The sequence below is a fragment of the Myotis lucifugus genome, unplaced genomic scaffold (assembly GCF_000147115.1).
Source record: "Myotis lucifugus unplaced genomic scaffold, Myoluc2.0 scaffold_115, whole genome shotgun sequence".
Taxonomy (NCBI): Eukaryota; Metazoa; Chordata; class Mammalia; order Chiroptera; family Vespertilionidae; genus Myotis; species Myotis lucifugus.
In genome coordinates, this window is record NW_005871163.1 from 1050206 (window position 1) to 1059983 (window position 9778).

Below are 9778 nucleotides of genomic sequence, written 5' to 3' on the forward strand. Positions count from 1 at the left end.
CATGTGCTGCGAGCACGATTGCGAGCGCAGTTGCGACACTGCCTTAGACTATTAATACAATCTGTCAATACACTATCTCTTACCCGGGCTCTACCTGCAAGGTAGATTTTATGTACTAAATTGCGGGTGAGAAAGCAAGGCTCAGAGATACTTACTCAAGATCATATACTTCAATGTGGTGGAGCCAGCATCAATTGGGGTTATTTGGTTGCAAACAAAATAAATTGGCTAAGTTCATCAAAATAAAGGTGGGCATTAATTAGAAGTATATTGAACAGCTCACGGAATGAATATGAATCTGGAGAAAACAGGGCTGGAACCAGGACATCAAGGATGACTCCATCCTGCAGTGGGAAAGTGTGAAGCTTTTTTTCATCCTTTTTTCATTTTGTTCAAAATTCAAAAGTTCATGAAAAGAGACTTCAGTTGATCTTTAACTTCAGAAGGAGGGCAGGGCATATCATTTACTATCCCATAAAGAAGGCCCATGCTGTGAAAGAAATAATTGCTCAGAAGGAATTCAGCGAGCAGTTTTGAAGGGTGAAATGGATGCTGGGTAGTAAAGAAAACAATTTTCTCTGGTGACACCTTAAATGCACTGTGCGAATCTCCTTTCAAGGAAGGACCCGTTGCCCCAGCTGTGGTAGTGTTGCTTGGAGACAGCTTTCAGCTGTCAGCTTTCCAGGAATTGCAGAGCCACCTCATCCATAGTTATACCCTTCCCAGGGCAGCCCATATCATTGAAGTTGGGGCGTTAAGGCCTGGTCATTTCAGTTTACTGTTGGGACAATTCTCTAGGGACATTTTCGCTCCAGAGCTCCCTCTGGGGCTGATTGAGGCTGTATTTGAGCCTGCAGTACAACCCAACATTTCTCTGTACCCACTCCTTGCTCTCCACCTCTCCCTCCCATAGGTCTTGATGCCAATAACATCTTAAAAAATAAATGTCCTGAATGCTAAACTCAGTCTGTGTCTGCTTTCTGGAGAACACACCCTGTGACATCTCCACTCACCAATTCATATGTCCCCAAAGTCCCAACACCAAATATAATTGTGCTTCATTATGACATATTTTTTCTATTGTGTGGCACCAAAAACAAACCAACTAGGTCAACTTGTCTCATTGAAGAAAGAAGGATCTGCCCTAATACTAGACAAAAAATGGTCTGGGTCGAACTTAATAAAAGACGGTGTGTCAGGGACATCTGGAGGCCTTCCTAAGGGATTTTCAAGGGTAATTTTGACTATATTCAACTTTCACCTTTTATGCTACCCTTAAAATCTCACCCATGTGAGATATACCCTTTACATTTGTGTGCATTGCAGTGGTACAGCATTAACTCATACCAAAAATTATGACATTGTAAAAAAAAAATGGTGGATGAAAGTACAAGGAAAAATGACAGAAGTTCTTATTAGAGTACTTTTGGGGTTCTCTCTTCATAGGACTCTGTAGCAGTGCTGTCCAATAGGAATATAATAGACATAAGTAATTTCAAAATTTCTAGTCACATTTTTTAAAAAGTAAAAAGAAACAGGCAAAATTAACATAATTCATTTAACACAACATATATACAAAATACTATCATTTCAACACATAATCTATATAATAATTATCATTGACGTTTTACATTTTTTTCATACTCTATATCTTACATTTACAATGCATCTCAATTTGAACTGATCACATTTCAAGTGTCACTTATGGGTTAGTGACTTCCTTATTGGATAGTGCAGGTCTCAAACATTTCTATCTATAAAAGCCTAAGTGACCATTTATGACCAAACGACCGGAACAACCTGTTGACCAGTTGCTATGATGCACACTGATCACCAGGGGGCAGACGCTCAACTCAGGATCTGCCCCTGGTAGTCAGTGCACTTCCATAGTCAACTCCTCCCCCCAGCTGCCAACCTCCCTCAACCCCTTCTCTGGCCAGCCAACCTCCTGTGCCCCGCCCCCTCGCCTGCCAACCTCCTGCAGCTCCTCCCCCCAGCTGCCGCCGCCCCCCCATCAGCCCAATCAGGGGGCTGGCTGGCCAACCTCCCATGGTCCCTCCCCCTGGCCGGCCAGCCCCCCTGATAGGCCTAGGGACCCCACCCGTGCACGAATTTGTGCACTGGGCCTCTAGTTATCTTATAACAGAGAAATCTCTCATTTCTCTGGAAAGTTTGGTCTAATTGGGTAACATTTGAGGGAAAGATGTGGAAATATAAGTAACTCTGTACCAAAACTTTGCCTGCCAGATCTAAGGAAGATTTCCATGCACTCTAGATCAGGGGTGGGCAACCCCTGGCACGTGTGCCAAACATGGCACGCCAGTAACTTTTGCTGGCACGCGAAACCCTCTCTTATAATCTTCCATTTACAATTTTTTTCTTAATACAGTGGGGCCTTGACTTACGAGTTTAATTCGATCCGAGACCGAGCTCGTTAAGGAGCTCGTTAAGGAGCTCGTAACTCAAATTACTCCGTCAACTCAATGCAAAAAATCGGCCGAGAGACAGCTGGTATCTCAAAAAACTCGTTAGTCAGGACACTTGTAAGTCAAGGCCCCACTGTATCGACTTTTTTATTTTTCAGATAAATTCAGTGTAGGTGCATCTTAGATAAATAAATAACTTTACATAACAAGTTATCTTAAAGACCATAGACATAGATTGATGAGAGAGGGGAAGAGCAATTTCTATGCCTCTGCCTTAACTCTCCCTGCCTTCCTAGATCTGACCAGTGTTTTGGTTTCATCCACATACGCTTGTGAATCTTTGTTCTCAGTGATGAATTTTGTTAAGTCTCGTAATAGGAGTAGCCTGATGGATGAAAGTAGTAGCTCGTGCATATCTCTGAAGGTCACGAAATATAAACCTGATGTAAAATCTCTGTCATCAGTGATGCAGCAGCAAAAGTCCCACTGATAATATCAAACGGAGTCCTAAAGTTTTCTGTCGGACCATCAGTGTACATGTATACATTAAAAAAATAAATGTATTTTTCATCATCATATACTGTGTTTTTGTCGCTCGAATGAATTTTATTATTTCTTCAGGGTTCTTCACATACCTACACCTTAAGAGATATCAAGTAGGCGTAACATGTTCTCAAAAAATTAGGGTTGGCACGCAGAAGAATTTTGAGTCAGAGATTTTGCTGGTTTTGGCACGCACTCACAAAAAGGTTGCCCACCCCGGCCCTAGATTAAAAAGTGGGCAATGGTCTGCCTGTTGGCAGAGTGGAAACCCAAACCCAGCCCTCAGCAGAGGGAGGCAACATCTCCTGGGGCAGAACATGAATCAATAGTTTCTAATTCTCCAACAAGCAGTGAATCATTGAAGTTTATTCAGGGAAAGGATAATTCACAGTGTTTTCTAATCTGTAAATTACAGACAAGAAGTCTATTCTTCAAGTCTCAGTGCCTTTCATCCTGGAGGAGAAAACAGCAACAGCTGATAGAGAAGGCATGAAAAAATTCCCTTAGTATTGATCTGTTGACTTAATTTAAAACAACACACTCTACTTTTTACAACAAGGTAAATGAATGAAAATAAAAGCTCAATTTTTACTGCTTCGAAACAAAATTGAAATATGGAACTGAAAACAGCTTTAAGAAAAATGAGACATTTTAAAACCTTGAAGTCCATTCTACTGATTCTGTGCCTATATAACACTAGATGAAAGGCCTAATTTATTCATATACCACACACACACACACACACACACACACACACACACACACACACAATTTGGCATCTAATACAGAAATCTTGAACTAAAAATACAACATAAAAACTTTTCCCATAATTAGTGAAACCTGCATGGTCTTGGCAGCAGCAAACTGTCAAACTGACCTATTTGAAAACACCTTCAAAATCCACAGCACACAACCCCATTGGAAACAACACTACTACAGATAAGCTCAAAGTCAAAAATTACAAATCACATAAGGAAATAAATCACTAAGAGGGAGATTAAAACAGGGAGAGGCAGAAACAACAAACGGGAAAAATGTACCTCCAAAATTCAAGATACTAGAACAATCTAAAGAGATTTAAAAATAACTTTAGAACATCCAAACCTGTAGAGAATTTTTATGAGTTTATTTGAGCCAAACTGATGAGATATGCTGGGAAGCAAGATCTCAAATGATCTCCTGGAAATTTCTTTTTAAAATATATATATTTTTTATTGATTTCAGAGAGGGAGAGGGAGAGATAGATAGAAACATCAATGATGAGAGAGAATCATTGATTGGCTGCCTCCTTCTGGGGATCAAACCAGAAACCTGGGTATGTGCCCTGACCAGGAATCAAACCGTGACCTCCTAGTTCATAGGTCGATACTCAACCACTGGGCCACACCGGCTGAGCTCCCCTGGAAATTTCTTGAGTGAGAGAATAGAAGAACTGATATTTTAGGTCAGCAATTTTCAACCTTTTTTATCTCATGACCCAAATAATTACTAACATTCCGTGACACACAAAAATATAATTTTTGCTGATCTGACTAAAGAAATAGGTATGATTTTGATTCATTCACACCAGATGGCTATTGTGTTAGCTGCTGTCATTTTTTTTTATTTGACAATCTCAGGGAAAAGAAGTTAGTGCTCTTGACGAAACAGATAGTGACACTGCTCAAACTGCCCTGAGCCTAGGGTCCAGGTGGGCCTCTTCTCTTCATCCCTCCACCCAGTAAAAGAAAAAAAGAAATTTCCAGACATGAAAAGACTGAAAGTTTACTTTTTACAGGTTCTTGCTGAACAAGCTATTAAATGATATACTTAGGAAGAAAGAAACTGAACTCTGAAGGAAGGAATGGGTGCCAAAAGCAACTGTGAGCAAGGGAACTGGTAAACATATTGATAAACCTACAAATAGCTTTAAAAAAATAACTAGCGCCCTAGCCGGTTTGGCTCAGTGGATAGAGTGTCGGCCTGCGAACTGAAAGGTCCCAGGTTCGATTCCAGTCAAGGGCACATGCCCGGGTTGTGGGCTCGGTCCCCAGTGGGGGGCTTGTAGGAGGCAGCCAGTCAATGATTCTCTCTCATCACTGATGTTTCTATCTCTCTCTCCCTCTTCCTTCCTATCTGAAATCAATAAAAATATATTTTAAAAAAATAACTAGCTAAAAATACATCAGTAATTAAAATAAAAAAGAAAAGCAAATATTCTGACTATGTGCGGAGTTGTAAAGTCACTCCATGGTGCCTAAAATGTTACAAATACATGAACATATAGTTTTTATTAATTCTTTATTTTAACAAAGTTATTTTCTATCAAATTGTGTTTTTTAACATGTCTTTAGACAAATCACTAGGTATCCACTATTTCCACCCCATCTCCAAAGACTTTTCATTATAAAGGAACAACAACAAAAATCAACAGTCTCATATCAAAAGATTAAATTTTAAATGTCATTCTGTATGCTATAAGGCACATTATCTATGTACAATCCAAATATTTTAGGAAAGGGGAAAAGAATTCTTTTCCACTTCCAGGCCAGACTTGTCTCTTATCTTAATTCCATCTAATACACAACACAAATATCAGATGAGATATAATCTAAATCATAGCATTTGGCTTTAAAAATCTTTATTAGAGATATTGTAAGAACCCACAAGATAGGAATGATTTTCTGGAACCATTTTCTCCTATGGAATGTGACGTTCTCCATTTTTTTAAAGTATATTGACTTTAGAGAGAGAGAGGGAGAGAGAGAGACATCAATTTGTTACTCCACTTATTTATGCATTCATTGGTTGATTCTTGTATGTGCCCAGACTGGGGATCAAACTCCCAACCTTGGTGTATCAGAACAATTCTCTAACCAATGGAGCTACCTGGACAGGGCTGACATTCTCTATTTCCTAAGAGTAACAGTAGAGATTTTTCTAATCAAAATTCAGAAAGATATGACTTGAAGAACATCTGTTTACTTTGCAACTTGAGATAGCAATACAAATATTTTAACTGATTATTTTAGCTGTTCACTTTTGAGATTACTAATTCAAAGGCCTACATTTTAAAATCATTTTTTATTTTTCAGTTACAGTTGACACACATATTACATTAGTTTCAGGTGTACACCCCAGTGATTAGACATTATATAACTTACTAAGTGATAATCCCAATAAATCTCATTCCCATCTATCACCATAAATAGTTATTAGAATATTATTGGCTATCCCTATGCTGTACTTTACATCCCCATGACTATTCTGTAACAACCAATTTGTACTTCTTAATCCCTTCACCTTTTTTGCCCATTCCCCCCAACTTCCCTCTTGTCTGGCAACCTTCAAAATGTTCTCTGTATCTATGAGTCCATCTCTGTTCTGCTTGTTCATTTATTTTTTTTAATTAAAAATTTTTTTTTATTGATTTCAGTAAGGAAGGGAGAAGGTGAGAGAGATAGAAACATCAATGATGAGAGAGAATCATTGATTGGCTGCCTCCTGCATGCCCCCCCCCCCCACTCGGGATTAAGCCTGCAACCCAGGCTTGTGCCCTTGACTGGAATCGAACCCAGGCCCTTCAGTCCACAGGACGACACTCTATCCACTGAGCCAAACCAGCTAGGGCTATTTTGTTTTTTAGATTCAATTGTTGATAGATATGTATTTATTGTTCATTTTTTATCTTTTTTTTTCTTATTTTTCTTAAAGAAGACCCTTTAACGTTTTTTTAAAAATGTTTTATTTATTTTAGAAAAGAATAGAGATAGAAACATCAATCGGCTGCTAGAATCAAACCAGTGATCTCTTGGTTTATGGGTTGATGCTCAACCATTGAGCCACACCAACTGGGCTGCTTTAACATTTCATGTAAAACTGTGTTGGTGGTGATGAACTCTTCTATCCTTTTCTTGTCTGGGAAGCTCTTTATATATCCTTCAATTCTAAATGAGCACTTAGCTGGGTAATCTTGGTTATAGGTCCTTGCTTCTTATCACTTTAAGTATTTCTTGCCACTCCTCAAAGGCCTCCATTTTTTTTTCTGAAGGCCTACATTTTTAAAAGAGGATGGAAATCTTTGTGTAAACATCAGCTTCTGTGTATCTCTCTGTAAAACTCTAGAAATTGTGTTTGAATTATAAAAAATACATATCTATTTCTGTGCCTTTCTTTGTATATTTCATGTTTCTATCTTAAGACAAATCAACAAGGCTTTCTTTCTTGGTTCCTCTTTCTGCTTTTCCCTTTTTTGCTTTTTTGTGTGTCTCCTCTCATTTTCTTTCTTATCTTCTATTTCTTTCCCTTAACTTTCAATATTGAAAAACATTTTTAGTTTTTCTATATTTTTTTATTTTTATTTGCAATCTCTTTTTCAACACAATTTACAGACTCATTCCCATTCTGATTATATAAGTGCTAAGTGGCAGAAAGGTCTAGAATAAATACATCAAAACAAAGAGGCAAAGCTGTGAAAGAAACTAAGTTGCGTGCAACAGTTCTGTCTATGACCATGGGGGATGTGTCAGGAAATAGTACAGAGTAAGACAAAGCAATTGGACAGTTTGAGCTAAAGTTCTTTCAATCACCTTTTCTTTAGCTCCATGTTTAAAGATACTTAGGAACTCAATGTAATTGAAACTTCCGTTTTTGTCAGTGGGTGCTTCTCTGTACAGCTCCTCCACTTTCTTGTCTGTAAACCTACCTCCCATCCCTGTGAGCAGCTCTCTCAGATAATCTTCCTGAATGGTGCCAGTTGCTTCGTCATCAGAGTAAACAATAGCATTGCTGATGACATCTCCAGGATTTGTGCCATTTAACTTCTCACCAAACATCATGAAGAGCATGGTGAAATGTACAGGCCCTGGAGTCCGCTGGATTCTTCCCTAGAGGAGCAAGCATATCATGCAAACTTCCTTGTCAATGAAACCTCGGTTCTGATCAATCATGTTGAAGGCCTCCTTAAACTCCTGAATCTATGACTGGTCAAACATGACAAGCACATTAGATGTTGCCTGCTGGGGGCGCTTCTTGGTGGTGTGGTCTTTGTTTTTGCTAGACACGGTGGCTGTTTAATTCGCCACAGAACCCAGGCTGCACCGCAGGAGACAACGAGCAACTCCTATGAAGCGGTGCCATGACCTGAAAAACATTTTAAAATAATTTATTTGAAAAATGATATAGAAGAAAGAGCACAGGTTTCCGATCACACAGACAGGGATTCAAGTCCTAGTTCCTCACTTCCAAGTGAGGAACTTGAGCAAATTATCATCCCCTCTAAGATTCAGTTTCCTTAACTGTGAAGTAGGGCAATGAAGCCTACCCCAGACTTGTCAGGATTACCTGAGATAAAGTATGTGAAACAGCCAACATAAGTGGCCAATAAACGCTGGTTCACCTTGTCACTCAAATAGTTTTATGTTCTTTGTTCTTAATTTTGAAAGCAAATAACTGGAATGTTTTCTATTTCTCTCAAAAACTTGCTTTATACTTAGCAAACCTGAATTCACTTTTTCTTCCATTAATAATTAGTTGGGGTTTTGATGGAAATGGTTTTTCCACCCATCACTGTCTAGTATCCTATTAGACATTAATAGAAGTCAAATAAGTTTGCATGTGATCTCTTCTGATACATTCATGGTGCATATTGGCCTATTAAAAGCAATTCTTGCCCTAACTTGTTTGGCTCAGTGGATAGAGCATCGGCCTGTGGACTGAAGGGTCCCGGGTTTGATTCTGGGCAAGGCCGCATGCCCAGGTTGTGGGCTCAATTCCCAGAGTGGGGCCTGCATAGGTAGCCGATCAGTGATTCTCTCTCATCATTGATGTTTCTATTTCTCTCTCCCCTCTGTCTTCCTCTCTGAAATCAATACAAATTTATTTTTTTAAGCAACTCTTTGAGCACTTTCTGGTAGCAACTTTAACTCAGTATTTTACCTCCTTAGTTGACCATACTTTCATGTAATGGTTATTCACATCCTAAATAAAATTAGAGCAACCCCTTTTACAAATCTAGAGAGATAAGAGGACTTCTATAAACTTCAAGCAATTTTCCATAAATATAACTTCTTTTAACAGAGAGGTAAGAGTTAAATAGCATCCAATTAAAAGTGTATTCTTGGGCAAGGGCCTAAAGAATTTCAATTTGGTGTTTTGGGTTGTCTTGATGTTGACTGTTTTATTCTTTTTTAAATGTGGCTATCAGTTAAAGGACACTGGCTGAGTGTTCCCACAGAGTACTAAGAGTACTTCGTCACAAAGACAAATCACACACATTCATTTTTTTAAAAATATTTTTTTATTGATTTCAGAGAGGAAGGGAGAGGGAGAGACAGAAACATTAATGATGAGAGAGAATCTGACCAGCCGCCTCCTGCATGCCCCACATTGGGGATCAAGCCTGCAACCTGACCAGGAATCAAACCTTGACTTCCTGGTTCATAGGTCAATGCTCAACCACTGAGCCACGCAACCAGGCCACACACTTTTTTTTAAAACCTGTTTTCTTGTCCTGAACGTGGGATATCAGAGGTTTTTTTACAGGCTTGCTCTGTAAATGAGATTACCTATGTGAAAGTGCAGCCTATACTGGAGCAGCTCAGACTAGTTACAAAATAATGCCTTTGGGATACTGTCAATCGAGGGAGGGACAGAAATAATCATCATTGCCCAATTGGCCAGGGGGAGGTCTTTGAGCTCAGACCCAACCAGGGTTGATTTTTCTTTCCAAAGGAATTTTTAGGGTACACATAGCACTCAGATTAGATGACTAAGGCCTGGAGATATGGGCTAGTGAGAGGAAAGAAAGAAAATACACTATCATAGGGTTG

At 39.0% G+C, this 9778-nt stretch overlaps 1 pseudogene; it reads right to left on the reverse strand.

The window, feature by feature from the left end:
- Positions 1-7453: 7453 nt before the first annotated feature.
- LOC102418043 overlaps positions 7454-9778 on the reverse strand; it is a 3486-nt pseudogene continuing 1161 nt past the window's right edge.